Raw genomic sequence first — 17,479 nt, 5'->3', positions numbered from 1 at the left:
TTTGCTCGACACTCTCAGGGGCAGGCTCTGGATGACGAACTTCTATCCCTGCGACAGGGCAATCAGGACCTCCTATCCTATATTGCAACCTTTAATAGACTAATTGTGGAAACGGGATGGCCAGAGGATAAAAGAGTCACGTTGTTTTATCTAGGCCTACGCAGAGAACTTAAAGATGTCTTGGCCCAAGTTGTAAATCCGCCCCAAGAATGCACAGAGTATATAGACTTAGTGGTCCAATTGGATCACAGACTTCAAAACAGAAAAGCAGATCGGTCCAGGTTTGAGACCCGGGTGTTGGTCAAGACCCATGCTAATCCCAAGGGAGTTGATGTTTCTGAGCCTATGCAAATTGGAGGGGTTAAAGGACCCTTAACTCAAAAGGAACGTGAAAGGAGGCGGCAGTTAAAATTATGTCTTTATTGTGGGAATTCTGGACACTTTCTACGAGATTGCCCGGCAAAACTGCCCCGAAAGGCGGTAGGAGCCGCTGATAAAAACCATGAAGACTCTGTTTCGGGAAACGACTCCGCCCGACAAGTGTAGGGGTCCGCTTGCCGAGCTTGAAAACTAACTCTCAGACCTCGCATTTCATTGTGCCAATGGTTCTCGTAGATCCAGAACAGCCTAAGCGGTTGCATGCAATAAAGGCATACATCGATAGTGGGGCTATTGGAAACTATGTGGATCGTGAATTGGTCTCTAGGATTAACCTCCCTCTCCGTCCTAAAACCAGCAAAGATGTCATCACCACAGTCGATGGAACTGAAATTGCCTCTGGATCGGTAACACATTCCACTACTGAGGTGACTCTTATTGGTCCCAACGGCCATCGGGAGGGTGTTGTGTTTGATGTAATCAAGGCTCCACAGTTTCAGGTTATTCTTGGAATCCCTTGGTTAGAGACACATAATCCTCAAATTGATTGGCGAGCTAAGAGAATAACCTTCCCGGATTGTACACAAACCTGCTACCCAGAAAACCTGAAGATTAATCTAGCATCTGTAACCTCTGCTTCCATGCAACTACCACCGGAATACCAAGACTTTCAGGACGTCTTCCAAAAGGAACAGGCCAACACGTTACCTCCTCACAGATCGTACGATTGCCAAATCGATCTGGTGCCCGGTGCACAACCCCCTTGTAGTAGGATTTATGCCCTTACCGAACCTGAGAATCTGCATTTGAGACAATATTTGGATCAATACTTAGCTAATGGTTTTATTCGCCCGTCAAAGTCCCCGGCATCCTCGGCTTTGTTCTTCGTGCCCAAAAAAGAAGGCGACCTTAGAACTTGTATCGATTACCGCGCATTGAACCAGATAACGGTTAAAAAACGTTATCCTCTGCCCCTCATCCCTGAACTCCCTGACCAGGTGAAGGACGCTTGCATATACACCAAGTTAGATCTCCGGGGGGCTTATCATCTGGTACGAGTTAAAGAAGGCGACAAATGGAAAACTGCCTTCCGTACTAAATACGGATTATTCGAGTACCAGGTGATGCCTTTCGGATTGTGTAACGCGCCGGCTGCCTTCCAATACTTCATGAATGATGTCCTTCGGGAACTCATCGATGTTTGTGTTGTCGTATATATCGATGACATTCTGGTGGACCTGCCTCCTTGTTCGGGGTACAATACTATTCTGGTAACTGTGGATTTGTTTTCCAAAATGGCCCACTTTATTCCTTTGAAAGGTTTACCTTCAGCTTCTGTCCTAGCCAAAGAATTTCTCGAAAATATTGTTCGGCTACATGGCTTCCCATCTATACTAATCTCTGACCGGGGAAGCCAATTCATTTCCCACTTCTGGCGCAAATGTTGTCAAATGGCGCAGATCGACGTAAGATTATCGACCAGTCACCACCCTCAGACCGATGGTCAGACCGAGAGGACAAATCAGACCCTTGAGCAATACTTACGGTGTATGTTACAGCAATCTGAAAGCAACTGGAAAGAAATTCTTTGGATAGCCGAATACGCATATAATAATTCGGTACACTCTGGAACTGGCCACAGTCCTTTTTATACTTTGTTTGGGCATCACCCTCGAACCTCAAACCTTGACTCACCTCAGAACCTCGGAATGCCTGCAGTAGAACATCTGCATTCTACAATTACCCAAGCCTTCAAAGAGGCAACTACGCATTTACAACAAGCCAAGAGAAAATACAAGGAGAATGCTGATTTACATCGGAGTGAAGCACCTCCGTATCAGATTGGGGATCAAGTGTGGTTAGCTACCAGACATTTACCACTCAAAGGGCCTCAAACTTTTAACCCAAAATATCTGGGACCTTATTCTATTACGGCAATAATTAACCCAGTGGCTGTTAAACTTGATTTACCAGCTAGTATGCGAATTCACCCTGTTTTTCATGTGTCACTTCTGAAACCAGTGGTACCCGGAACCCGACTACTCAAACCTCCAGAACCTATTCTAATAGATGGGGAGCCCGATTTCGAAGTGAAGAACATTTTAGACTCAAAAATGTTTAGGTCAAAACTGTTCTACCTAATTGATTGGAAGGGGTACGGACCTCAGGAGAGGTTGTGGGAACCCAGCGACCATGTGCATGCACCTCGATTAGTCAGGAAATTCCACCGACTCTTCCCAGACAAACCAAAACCCCCGGAGGGAACAACCTTGGGAGGGGTCTTGGGGGGGAGTGCTGTCATGATGCCCGCTCCCGGGGAGCCGGTTCAAGCCCTGCGTCCCCGAAAGCGGACATCCAGTCCCCAACGAAGGACCCAGCAACCCCATATAGGGGCCCTTTGGACAGTGTCCTGGCGCCTATGGCGCCAGCCTCATAAAAGACATCAGTCCTGGCGCCATAGGCGCCAGGCTCATTATGGAAGTGCTTGGGTGCACTTACCTGATGCAGACCATGCTGCAGGATCCCGGTCTCCTTGAGGCCTGAAAGGAACTACTTTACCTGTGGGACTAATTTACCATCCGGGCGTGGTCGGGGAAGGATACATACCTGATTGGAGGAAGGATACATACCTGGAACTTCTTCCAAGGCTATTTAAACCCCACCCGAACAGCCACACGTGCTTCGCGTTGTTCTGCATCTAGCAACTGGACGCTCACCGTGTCTGCTCCTGCATCCTGACTTCTGCCACGCCTGCCAGCATCCTGGATCACCTGCAAAGGAAGAGAAGAAGAGAACAGAAGAAGGAAAAGTCCTTACCTGCTAAATCCGCATCCCGGAGACATCTCGCCGATAATCCTGAAAAGGAAGACTTTTATTTAAAAGCTCATTGCGTCGATCGCTGCAGCGCCGCATTCCACTCACCTTTACAGGGCGCCTCCATGTTCAGCAGCGATCATCCGGATTTGCAGCCACGCCCCCGCGCCTAGGGAGGAAAAGACCAGAACAAAAGGTGAGAGAGAGAAGGGAATAAGGAAAGCTAAATCTCCATGTTAAGACTTACCTGTTGATTCATTCCCTCTTCATTTCGGGTCCGCGCCGCATCCTGGCATTTCCAGACCCCGGCCCCTAAGGGGAAAAAGAGACATCAGCGTTAATGAGCGAATGAAAAGACATTACCAAAAAACGCTCATTGACTTACCTGATTTCTACAAGGATTTCACCTCTCATCTCGGGTCAGTGCCTGTCCCCCGGCATTCCGTACCCCGGCCCCTATGGGGAAAAAGACACTAGCATTAGTACATTAATGCATGGACACAAGGGGAACCTCTTATCAAAAAACTTACCTGGAAGCCAAGCAAGTTTGGTTCTCACCAATCCGAAAATCCAGTGAAGTAACTGGATACCAACGCGCCCCTGCATCAGAAGCAGGATGGAGAGCTCGTCCTTCCAGACCCTAAGGTGAGACGCTACGAGGAATCACAGAACGGTTTCTAGGAGGGTGAGAGGGAAAAGTGGGAGGCTGATTGCATTACCCCACAGACAGTTAATCCCCTATTTTCGCCTACGGAAGGATACTTCTGCGAGCCAGACAAGCCAGATTTGGGGGCCCGGTCCAGTCCGTCTTCCGAACCCTGCGCATCACCTTAGAAGAGGTCACAGCAGCGCGAACCAGGCCAGTGCCTCCGTGGGAGTCAGGTGAGCGTTACACCATCGTCCTTGAGCCGGAAAAGCAGTACAATCCGGCATTTCATGTCCCGGCACCCGCTTATGAAACAAGAGCGTGACCCATCCATGGCGGAGGAATACATCAACTTCCTCACTCAGCAAGGACCCACAAAACCACAAACGATGTGCACGGCGAGAGACCACACTATGAGAGCCAGGGTACTGCAGAGGTTGTAGGAGCTTATCACGTTGCGAAGATGGAGCGACAGTGAACTACGACATAGACAAGGAAGACAAGAAACCTGGAAGCAAGAAATGCAAGCCTTCGGATAGGTGAAGAATGAGTTGTCAGTGACGGCCAAAGGCCCTATGATGCGCAGGAGGTGGATCATCATACCTACAACAGCAAATAGTAGACCTGGCACATGAGGGGCATCAAGGAAGGGTAGCCACTAAACGGCAGATAAGACATTGTGTGGTTCCCAAGAATCAACTCAATGGTAGAAAACACTGTAAATAAATGTCACCTGTGTCCGTGCACATCAAAGCCCAGCAATCTGGAACCACTCTGAATATCAGAGCTGCCAGAAGCCCCATTAACCCGTTTGGCGGGGGAAAGTACTGGATATTCTAATGGACGAATTCTCCTGGTTCCTCCTTGTACAAATGATCTTGTCTATGTCAGCCAGCACCGTAATCCCAGTTATTAGACATTATATTCTCCACATGGGGCATTCCCGACACTCTGAAGTTGGACAATGGGCCTCCATTTAGCAGCCTTGAGTTTGCTTGTTTCATGAGCCACATGGGCATATGTCACCGTAAAATCACAACGCTGTGGTCGCAAGCTAACAGAATGATCGAGAAATGTATGGGAAGATTGGACAAATATGTTGTGAAACTTTATGCTCATCTTTTTGTAAAAAATCACTTTAGTGATTACATACTCGTATAAATAAAAAAAATGTATGGGAAGTTTGAAGAAATGACTGCAACAAAATGAACTGAGTCCGATGTCACTAAACCAAGCAGTGTGCAGCATGCTCCAGGGTTACCGAAACTCGCCACATGGAACAACAGGAAGATGCCCCTATGAATTAGTGTGGCAAAGAAAGGTGAAATCGAGACTGCCCCACAGAGAACAGTCCCGGGACACTGACCTCACAACGCTACAGGCTGAGGGTGCAACCAGAAAGCTTGAGATTAAAAGATATGTTGACGAGATGGTGGGGGGGCACAGTCGTCAATGCTTCAACCTGGAGACAAAGTTCTTGTGTGTCAAAATCAAGAAAGGAATTCAGAGTCAATATTTGATCCTGGTTACCTAGTCATCACGCAGATCAAAGGGCCTATGGTAACAGCAGCCCGATCCCCGTCACAGTTCAGGCTTTACCGAGAAGGAGAGAAGGAAGTCAAGGACGAGAAGACTGGTGAGGAAGATCGCAGAGAAAGGGCTGAGAATGACGAGTAGATGCTGATAGAGAATGGGCAGCCCGTGGAGTGGTCGACGAGACCGAGGCAATGCATTACATGGCCTCTGAGACTGATTGAGTAAATATGAGGGCAACTGCGAGTAATAGGATTTTGTTTCACCTGAGAGGGGGAGATGTTGTGTCCGGCGCAGACACAGTTAACCCGGCGTGACGAGAATACCTCGTCACGCCAAATACAGCCAATAAGGCTTGTGCAGGTGTGAAGGAATTCTGCCACATTGGGCAGAAAGTGAAAGTAAAATAAAGGTGTAACAGTGCATTTCCCCGGCTCTGTACTAAGAGTTTCTGTATTGCCCAAGTTATAGTTTTATAAAGTACCTATGGGTGAAAACTTAGAAAAACTGTCCTAACACCCCCTTTTGCCCCATTTCTCATCCATGTCCCTTTTGTTGCCTTAAACCTCTTTTGCCCCTTTTATTGGCCCCCAATCCATTTTATTACCCCAGCCCCTGACACAAGCCCCCTCCCATGAATCCATTTCCTGGGCTTGGCTCGTTTTGGGCCTTAAGAGCAGATCCAACCCTCGAATGTGCGTGACCATGGGGGGCAAAACATGTGTGGGCCTCTTTATTTGCATCGCAGAAACTGATGTCTCAAAATGAGTCATTAATATCCATCGGATCAAATAAACAGACATCCAGTATTTGAATTTTAACTGATGATATTATATATGTGGCAATATCAGGAGTGGGGCTTATTTTGGAGATGCCAACAGAGTGGGCTGAATCATTTGTAGAGACGGTACCTCAAAAGAAAGTACTGTGATGAGGAAGAGCAGGACAACGAGTAATGAAGATCTCCGGTAAGTAATCGAAGCACACTTAATGTGACTGCATGTTACAAGGATGTAAAAGCAGGGATGTGTCCTGGACCAGACTGGGCAAAGTGCCTTTGCGGCAGTGTTGCCTTAAAGTGCAATCGAAGCAAAGCCTATTTACCGGGAAGTTACTGAGGCAGTCTGAGTAAGCAATTCTGCTGGTCTTCAAATGTTAATAATGGGGCTCAAGTCCCCAAACAATTGGGGGGCTCATTAACATGCGCACAGGGACTGAACGTATGTAAAGGTGTAATACACACATTTAATTTAAATGCCCTTTTCTAATAGAAGAAAATGCAGAACTCAAAGAATCATTGTCTTTCAAAAACGTAATCATCAAAACCTGAAAAATTCCCAGCTACAGGAGATTTTCCTGTACCACTGCTAGAAAAGTATAAAAGGTGCACATCGTTTAAACCTAAAAATCGATATGGAAATATTCCATGGAAAGGAAAATACCAATACAAGACATGTGCTTTGAAGACACTTGCATGTGGTTTTGTAGTTGTGTCTTGAATGCTTGAGGACCTGGGTTCAAAAATACCCAAGGGGGATACGTTGAAACTGTAAAGGGTGTGTGCAGGCTGTTAACCCACATGCACCCTCAACTTGTACCCTGAAAATCAGTACAGGACCATGGAGAACATCTTCAGTCCAGCAACTGTGTCCTAAATCTATGGACCTGGTAAAGCATCACAACAAATTTGCTCTCTCATCCTTTCCCCTAGTCAGCCCAACGCTTGGCTTCCATCAATACTCTGTTTCATATAGAGGACTTGAAAAGTGCTCCAGTAATTTAGGAGTCATTATAGAAATATGTTAACCGAAAGTAATACAACCGTTGCGTTATTTTCACCCATCTTGAAGACTACAAATCCCAGAATGCGATTCCACAAAATGATAAAAAAATCACTTGGAGGGTGCTTTTTAAGACTTAGGGCCTCATTAGGACCCTGGCGGAATGGGTTTAACGGCGCTGGTAATGGTGCCGGTGCCGTTAAACCCATTCCGCCCTATTACGAGGTCCCCTCGCGGGACCCGGTTTGGACGTCTGGACAGACCAGACATCCTTTCCGGGTCCCGCGAGGGGACCAGGGAGCTAACAAAGAGCCCGTTATTAACGGGCCCGTTGTTAGCTCCCTCCCCATTGAGCCCTATGGGGGCTCAAATGGGAATGGGGATGGGTAAATTGAATGAGGAATTACCGGGTCCTCCAAGGTTGGAATGGCCCGGTAATTACTCATTCAAGGAACCCGGACTCGAGTTTGGAGGCAGCCATGCCGCAAACAGCGGCATGGCTACCTCCAAACTCCTAATGAGGCCCTTAGACTCATAACAAAAAAATAATATGAATGGGTAACCAGGTGTTTTGTATCATTTGACTAAGACATGTTTTGTATGATGCGAGTGAAATGTGCCATTTTACACAACAAACATATATTTGACACAACAAAATTGAACAGATGAAAACTAGAGAAATAGTTCAGAATTCTTTTTTGTTCACATATTTTAACATATTTTAACTGTCTTCAATGTTGTCAGATTTGGGCTGCAAACTAGTTTTTGGATGCACTTTCAGAATAAAATCCCCCTTTTGCATGTCAAAACAATGGCTCTTAAATGGGCCATTAATTGTAAAGAGCCTCCACTTTAAACACTGTGCTAAAACAGAAGATGTGTGATTACCAGGGGTGTTGCTAGATCTGGAAAAGATCTGGGGCTATACTAATTTTGGGACTGTTGGGACTAGGGGCTAACTTTTTTTGGTTATAACCTCCCAGCTTCTATCCGGGGCTACAACCAAAAGACCCGGGGCTATAGCCCCCTAACCCCCCCCCCCGTAGCAAAGCCTCTGGTGATTGCTAAAAGTTATGGCCAATGGATAGATAAAGTACTGGTGGTAGCAGCAAAGGAGACCCTCAAGTTGTGGAAAGCAGGAATAAAACACAGATAGAAAAATGACTGAATGATGTGCAGGTATTGTCAGACTTTGAGAAACTTTAGTTTCGTAAGCAGAATCGGGAGGAACATTATTTGAAGTTTTGGATGCTCTTTAACAATATGTATGGTCCATAGGTTTTTTTTTTCATCGCTTGAGATTTAAGCTGAGGGTGAACATTTTGGGTGGTGCATATGCGTGTTTGTGCTTGTGTGTTTATGCGTATGTGTGGTGTTCTTTTGTCTTACGTGTTTTGCTGTGTTTATGATTAGGAAAGCTATATTTTGAAAAGGCTTACATTACGTTGTTTTCTTTGCCAATGTACTGTACGATTCGTTTTGTAGGGTGTATTATGTGAGTCAATTTTGTTAACTGATTAATGTGGGTACTTTATTCCTAGTAATGCACAGTTGATTCTATACATTGTTTGTTTTGATTTCTTTGTTTAACAATTGTAAAACTTATAAAGAGTTTTAAAAAAAAGAAAATAAACAAGAGCGTGATAAGTTCTGTGAAGCCTGGGTCTAATGTGCTGCTGGAAAGGTGGCAAAGCAGAATCACAGGGGGTTGGAAGTGGACAGTGCCGCTGCACTAAAACGGGCACTGGAAACAGCCTTCTGGCTGGAATCATCACAGCCCTGCATTACTTTGTATTCTCTTAGCAGCTGGTGACTGCGGGCCCCTAAGAGCGCGGCACGGGCAGTGGCGTCGCCAGAGGGGCAGCCCGGGGGGCCTAGGCCGCTCCTCTGAATTCCTGGGCCTCCCCTACGTCAGCTGGGCTACTCTGCACTGTCTGCAGTGCTGTGTTCGCCCGCACGGCACACACACAGGGCCGCAATCAACAATGAAGAGCTGTTAAGGTACCTCTGCCGTTAAAACCAGCCCCTTCAATCAGAATGTAGCGCACAAAACTGTGAATGATGGGTCATTAGTGACTTAATGGTTTTGTGCCTACATTCTGATCGGAGGGGAGGTGCAGTGGGGTTTGGTAGTTGATGTGTGTCATGTTGATGTCGCCCTGGATATGGGGAGGTGGGTGATGGGCGAGTGGAAATGACGAGGGCAAGGGAAGTGACGGGAGGAGGGCGGGTGAAGGGGCAGAGTTAAGTTGTACTTCATTAAAGAAGGACATTGATGTTACCGCTCCTGGTTGTGTGTCTTATTTGTCCTAAGCCACGCTGGCCCTCAGGCTTACCCATGGCATAACAATGGCAACGAGGAAGGAAGCCTGGAACACGCAGCTGCGACACAGAAAGGAGGTGGAGGTGGTCGCAGGGAGGCGACGCGCACAGTGAGGAGCAGGTGTACATGGGAGTGCAACATCGTACTCTGGAGGGCGGAGAGCCTGCTAATCACCGCGGGGAGCAAAAATCCAAGCCCCGGGCCGTGGTGGCGACGCGGCAGGAGCTGTACGCTGTGAGGTGAAAGCAGCGGGAAGCTAAAAAACTCACACGGGACGTGGCGGTGATCCAGAGCAGCAGCACGTGCCGTCGAGGAGCGGAGTGCTCCTAAACGCAGTGAATGAGCCGCGAGGCCCCGCCCACACAAGCAGACACACAGCGAATGATGCTTGTGCCTATTCAAGGTGGCCATCGCGCCCACAAAGCGTTGCAGAGTCAACCAAGGCCTCAAAGGAGGGTGACACAGAGGCAAGGGGCCTCACCCTAGGGACAACTACAGTAGATGGTGCTCGTGCCTGAAGAAGGCGGCCATCTGGAAAGGCTGAGAGTCTACAGAAAGGATTAACTCTGGAAACAGCCCCTAAAGACATACTACGCTCTCAGGGCAGAGAGGATGTCAGGTCAAGAAGACAATCAAGGGGCACAAGCCCAAGACAATGGACCACCAGCACCAGGTCCACAGGCGCCAGTCCAAGCGCTATACCGTCTACCAGACACACTGGCCGCACAAGTGCCTGGCGCTTTTGACATCACCGATACCAGCAACATGGGTCCCAGATGGACGAAGTGGATAAGGGATTTTGACCTATACATGGGGCCACAGGGCCGATCGCGGACGCTCGGCAGATATGCCTGCTGAAGCTTACAGTGGGCTCCGCCACAAGCAAAATCATCGACGAAATGCACCCCGACTCCATAGACTCTATCCAAGACCTGAAAGATGCGCTAGCAGCATACTTCACCCCACACAACAACGTGGATTATGAGAAACACATTTTCCACAGTACCAAACAAATCAAGGGTGAGACAATGGACGCCTATGTAATGCGCCTACGCACAAAAATGAAACATTGTGACTTTGCCAACTACTCCAATACCGAGGCCCTGCGGTCTCAGATCATAGCAGGGTGCGAGTCGCAGGCATTCAGGAGAAAACTATTGCAAAAGTTCTGCACGCTGGAAGAGATATTAGCGCTGGCCAGGGTCAAGAGGGCCATAGACTCTCAGGTGGAGAGTTTCGGCAACGGCCCACCGGGAGAGAACATTCACAGGCTCCAGCCAGAGAGGAAAGCAGACGAACTTTTCTGCTACAAGTGCGGGTTTGAATACCCACATGACGGCACGTGCCCAGTAATCGGCCAATGCTGCGCCACCTGTGGCGAGGAAGGTCGCTTAAAATCCCTCTGCAGACTATTCCGGGACAAGAGGAGAGACCGAACCAGAGACAACCCACCTTGACCCAAGTTGAGAAACAGGGTGGCCTCAGGCCCCCACCCGAGTGCAAGCACCCAAAGCCTGCCGAATCAAACCAACGAGAAAGAGATTCAGGTGAGGACAGACAAGAAAGAGAGAGAAGAGAAAGAAGAAGGTACATCATGCATGCGAGGCCAGAGTGCAGATCAAGGCATCACGTGCGCTACCTAGTAGAGCCGTCCCAACAGACTCGGACCCCAGCGTATCAGGGAGCGACCAGAAAAAGAGAGCATACGTATACGCCCTAGGAAACCCCACCACCACGGCACAAAGCCCCACTTTGATCATCAATCTAAGTGAACATCCGACAGAATTTCTCATTGACGCAGGAGCCACGGTGAATGTGGTCAGTGAAAGCACCTACAAAGAACTGCCTCAGAAACCAGAGCTAAACCCCGCAACAGTAGACATATGCGCCTATTGCGCCACGGCGACCCTTAAATGTTTAGGACATTTTGACGGCCTCTGTCGATATAAAGGACACGAAATGAAAATACCCATCCATGTTCTGGCCACCGCGACAGACAGCGGCTGTGTTCTAAGCTTCAAGGCAGCGGCTGACATGTGACTCATTCATATTCTGTGTAACATCATGGTCCACAAGTATATCGACCCAGTTGAGATGATCAACAACCTATATCCTCGCATATTTAAGGGAATTGCCAAGTTAAAGAACAGGCAGATCAAACTTCATGTGGATGGCTCAGTACGCCCCGTAGCGCAACGCTACAGGGGGATCCCCGTCAGCATTCAGAAGAAGGTAGAGGATGAGCTCCATAAATTACTGGAACACGACATTATTGAGCATGCCACGAGCCCCACCACCTGGGTATCCCCGATAGTGCCTGTGCCCAAGAAAGGGTCCGAAGCCATACGGCTGTGCGTTGACATGAGACGCCCCAATCAAGCCATCAGGCGGGAGAGACACCCAACTGCCCGCATTACGGACATGATTCACCTGTTGACCGGAGCCAAGGTATTCTCCAAGCTAGACCTGCAGAACGGGTAGCACCAACTTGTACTGAGCCCCGAAAGCAGAAACATTACCACCTTTGTTACTCACGTGGGCCTGTTTCGTTACAAGAAGCTAAGTTTCGGTGTGTCCTCAGCAGCGGAAATATTTCAGGCTGAGGTGCACAATGTCATTAAAAACATACCGAACTGCCTCAACTATAGTGAGGACATATTGATCTTCGGCACAGAAGTCAAGAAATACGATGAGACACTGATGAGGGTGTGCAAAGCTCTGAAGGACGCAAATCTTGCCCTGAACCGCGACAAATGTGAATTTCGCAATAGCACGCTGAAGTTCTTTGGGCACATCTTCTCAGAGATGGGCATGACACCTGACCCGGAAAAAGTTGCAGCGCTAAACGACACCTCGCCTCCAGCAAACGTGTCTGAACTGCGCTCCTTCCTAGGGTTGGCCAGCTATTGCAACCGATACATCAAGGACTTTGCCTCTGTCAGTGAGCCACTAAGACTGCTAACCCGGCAAGATGTCACATTTCACTGGACTGACGACTGCCAGAGGGCCTTCAAAGTCATTAGAGAAAGAGTCTCCATGGCAGAAAACATGGCTTTCTATGACCTAAGCCGCCAGACTGAACTGACAGTGGACGCCAGTCCCGTGGGGCTGGGAGCCATACTGGCCAAGATAGACCCGAGGAATCCCTCCCAAAGACACTTTTTTTTAATTGTATTTGGTTAAAAAAAACCTTTACAAAAAACAAAATGAAGTATCATTAATAAAATTAATTGTTGCATATGCCAGCAGGAGCCTCTCCGCCCCTGAACCATTCTACTCGCAGGCCAAGAAGGAAGGTCTAGCGGTGGTATGGGCGTGCAAGCATTTCCATCTCTTCCTATATGGAAAGCCATTTCTAGTCATCACGGATCACCAAGCCCTTCTGTTCCTATACGGAAACCCACAGGCAAAAATGCCACCCCGGATAGCCCGTTGGGGGCTACGGCTACAGTACTACGCCTTTGAGATAGTCCACCGGCCGGCAAAAGGAGAAAACCCAGCGGACTTCCTGTCCAGAAGGCCCGGGGGGGAGCGTGCGCCAGAACCCTCAGAACCCTCAGTAGCGGACAGGTACCTCAGATACCTCATACACCAAACTACCCCGGAAGGATTTGACACTGAGCTAATAGCTCGGGAAACAGAAAATGACTAAGACTTTCAGATTGTGTGTGAAGGCCTTGAATCGGGCATGTGGCGGACAGCGAAGGAGACCTAATACACACGGATGTAGAACTCCTCATCCAAGTGAAGGACGAGCTAGCCTTGTCGTATGACCACCTTCTCCTCAAAGACGGCAAACTGGTAATCCCCACAGCCCTGAGTGCGAAGATCATTGAGCTAGCCCACGAGAACCATAGGGGAATGGTATCGACCAATCGCATGCTCCTCCAGAAAGTCTGGTTTCCCAACATGGACTCCGTGGTGGAGGCTGCGTTAAAACCGTGTCCCATGTGCAGCCTCATCACTCCCAACAGACACCCGGAACCACTAGCCATGTCTGACATTCCGCAAGGAATATGGGAGGCGGCGGCCGCTTACTTCTTTGGGCCCATTGAAGGGGGAAAGTATGTCCTAGCGGTGATGGACAAATACTCGTGATACTCGGAGACACAACTGATATAGGATTTCCGTATTAAAGAAACCTTACTGTGCTAAAATCAGTTGACAGATTTATAGAATTAGATATCTGTTCACCTTACATGTCTGTGTTCACTCTTCTAAAAGGAGAACGATCAGTAAGGGTAATTTTTTTATGTTTAAAAAAAACAAAAAAAACCAACTGATATTGTCGACAGCAGCTCATCACGTCATCCCCGTGTTAGACCGCATCTTCTCTGCATATGGGGTTTGCAAGGTGCTCAAGATGGACAATGGCCCTCCTTTCAGTGGACACCAGTTCACACAATTTGCGGACTACATGGGATTTCCCCACCGGAAGATAACTCCCCTCTGGCCCCAAGCTAATGGCATGATAGAGCGCTACAGATAGCCAAAGTTGTAGGGAAGCCCTATAAGCAGGTACTGAACCAGCTGATGCGAGGCTACCGGGCACACCCTACAGCACCACCGGGAGGACCCCTGCAGAACTAATGTTTGAGCGAAACACGCAAACGCGTCTCCCACTAGCAAACCAGGTCAACGATGCTCCTGAGCTGGACAAGGAAGTACGGGAGCGGGACGAGACCGCGAAGGCTCGCTTGAAGGCATTTGCGGATACCCACCGATGCGCGAGAATGCCCATTGTTGAGGTGGGTGATGTGGTAGCCGTGAAGCAGCCACAAACTCATAAACACACCTCCACATTTCGAGAGGAACCCCTGTTGGTCACTTAAAAAAAAGGCTCCATGATTACGGCCCAAGGCCCAGAAGGGTCAGTCACTCGCAACTCCTCTCCCTTCAAGGGAATCCCCTCCGTCGGGTCAATTCGACTAAGTGGACGCATGAGTGTCCCCACTGATTATGAGTCTGATGACCCCTATCAAGGAGACTACGGTGATACCGAAGACTCTGATCGAGAAGTTCCAGTGGAGAGTGAGGCGGGCGGACAGTCTCCAGTCGCCCTTGGTACACGTCCGCAGAGGGCTCGGAATAGACTGTGCCGATGGATCGAGGAAATGGGCTAGCTTGATCCACCAGACCACCACCCGTTGTGAAGAGTCTGGTAACTGTTTGAAATGGGGGGAGATGTCAAGTTGATGTCGCCATGGGTATGGGGAGGCGGGTGGTGGGCGAGAGGAAATGACGAGGGCAAGGGAAGTGATGGGAGGAGGGCGGGGGAAGGGGCAGAGTTAAGTTGTACTTCATTAAAGAAGGACGTTGATGTTACCGCTCCTGGTCCTGTGTCTTCTTTGTCCTGTGCCACGCATGCCCTCAGGCCTATCCATGCCATAATTGTGTGCATAAAAGCTTCTCTGCAGGACTGTGTGACGTCACACAACCCCTTTCATAGGCGGCCCCCCTACTTGTGTCTGTGGCCCCATCTGTGCCTCCACCTACATTTCATTTCTGACGACCCAGTGGGCAGGGGGCAAGGCACATACTGCCCATGCCTCGCCAGCCCTGCCCAAGAACCCAGACTCGGCCCTAGGCATGAATTGCCTGGCTCTAACAGGTCTGTTCTTCACGTGCTTCTTGTCTTGACTGTCACTGTGACTGTGTGCCCAACGCACAGTAGCAACAGCACCCTTTCCCCACAGCGATACGCATGCTGTTTAAGGTGATTTGTCGCCTCTCTAGACCCCGCCCCTCTATTTGTTATGCAGGTCCGCCCCTCCCCCAGCTTTGATTGCATCCATCCGCGGGCACATACTCCCGTACCTTTCACACCCAACGGTGCTCTTTCCATCGCCCTGGGTGACGTCTCCGTCTTCACTGTAAACTAAACGAGTACGCCCCCTCTCCCAGCCCCGTTCAGTGGTACACTCGCAAGCCCACAGGGAGGCAGAGCGTCCTTGTCCCTTGCGCGAGTAATCACCCCTTCCCCCACCCATGCAAGCACTTCCATGTGGTGACAGCCTGACGCTGAACATGTCCCTACATGTTGCCCCGATTGAAGCTCGGGTGCCTGTTGGAGGTGTGCCATGGCAAAGGGGGTGGATGTTTAAAGGTCGAATCATTTGCACGCGCTTGTGAGGGCAAAACTAGACATGTTCCGTGTCTGCCTATCCCACGTTCCCTTATCTTTCGATGTAATTCATCCCCTTCTTTTTGGCACAGTTTAACGTTTATTTCGTTTCTCATCCCAATTTCGGGCTCTTTCTCGTGCTTTTCCCCAACGTATCAATTCTTTTCTTGCTCGTTTTTACATTCACTTTTTTTGCATAGTGTGGCTGTAGAGTTGGGTGGTAATCCTGGGCGGACTGGGAGGTCGCCATCAGCCCCAACGAGGCTCCAACCCAGTTTAAAAGCTTGTAAAACAGCCCCCTCTATGCACCTCTACGAGCGCCCCTGACAATATGCTCAGAAGCAGTGACACAAAAAAAAAAACGTTAACATGGCTGTGACACCTTAATGCATTCAGTGGTTGAAGTGGGCTGGAATGGTTGGGGGCAGTGCCCCTCTACTTTTTAAAATTAGGTTTTACTGTTCCTTTACTTTTATTTAAAAAATAAACCGTTCCGGAATGGTTTCGTTTTAAAATAAAAGTGTAGGAAGAAGTTGACACTTTCAAGCAGGGCAGTTTCTAGCCAACTTGGTGCCCAGGGCGAAACACCAGAAGGCGCTCCCCTGCGACTGGCACAGTCACTCCCAAACTACACCTCTGTGTCCCGTGACAAAACACCTCCTCAATATGAATAAATAATTTCTATAGAAATGAAGCTGATTTCATTACATTGTAATGCAAGTACTTAACAGAAGAATTTTAAGTTTAAAACACAGCTGTTGCTGTGCAAGTAAATGTTTTTTCTGTCACCTGCTCTTAGGGAAGGCCTTACCTGAATGAAGTCCAAACTGTCCATACTGGTACACTGCAGTGTGACCAGCCTACCAGTGTCTGAGGTCCCACTGACCACTGGTCCTGTGTTTCAGCTGTTCTATTCTTACCACCTCACTTGTATTTCACAAGGAGCAATGCTAGACTAACCATATGAATTCTTTTCTGATAGAAGGTTATCATTCCAGCATGGACAGTCTGGTACACTTTTATTGTACTCTTTTAAAATACCTCTATGAGAGTGGGAAAGGGGACAAATAGCACCAGTGAGGGTTCCTGTATGCTTTGCATTAGATCACAGAGCATTTCAGGACTATAACAGTGATCAGAGATCTCTATATCGGATAAACAAGTCTGTGATAAAAGGATTGTATGTGTGAATCTCTAAATTCATAGCAGATGCATGGCAAAGCAGCCACTAGAATACTTAAGCAAGAAAATGACAGTTAACCTTCCCAGGGTTGTGCCATATGTAACTAAAAAGTAATATAAAAAAAAGGTTTTGCTGTGTCAAATAACATTTTCTGTGTGGCATTTTAATTCTCTTTGAAGAATACACCGGTTTGGTCAGCTAACTGATACTTGTGCTGGCCTGGTGAATAAAAATGCCCCATGTTCATTTCTTAACACTCAAATGTTAAGCACATACTATGTAAAAACAATGGGCCTCATTACAAGTCCGGCGGTAACCATGCCTGAAATTCCGGCAGGTTACTGCCGGACTCGTATTCCCATTATGCCTCCGCGATTCCCGGAATTACCGGGGCATTACGACCCCGGTGACCTGGGAATTCCGGAGGTGGAATTCGGTAAATCCCCCTTCCCATTGAGTCATATACGACTCAATGGGAATGGGGAAGTGGAAACACCGGCACCATCTCGTGATGGTGCCGGTGTTTCCACGTCCGCCTGCAGGCAGGTGGTGTTACACCCGCCAGGTCAGACCTGGCCGGAATGACACTTCTCACCAGCAGAACTCGAGATCACCCGGTCTGGAACCAACGGTGGCGGCGGGTTTACCGCCAGTGTTATTTCCGGACCGGGTGACTCGTAATGAGGCCCAATGGCTT

This window comes from Ambystoma mexicanum, chromosome 3p, assembly GCF_040938575.1.
Source record: "Ambystoma mexicanum isolate Mex_15411 chromosome 3p, UKY_AmexF1_1, whole genome shotgun sequence".
NCBI classification, from domain to species: Eukaryota; Metazoa; Chordata; class Amphibia; order Caudata; family Ambystomatidae; genus Ambystoma; species Ambystoma mexicanum.
This window is presented reverse-complemented; position numbering follows the sequence as displayed.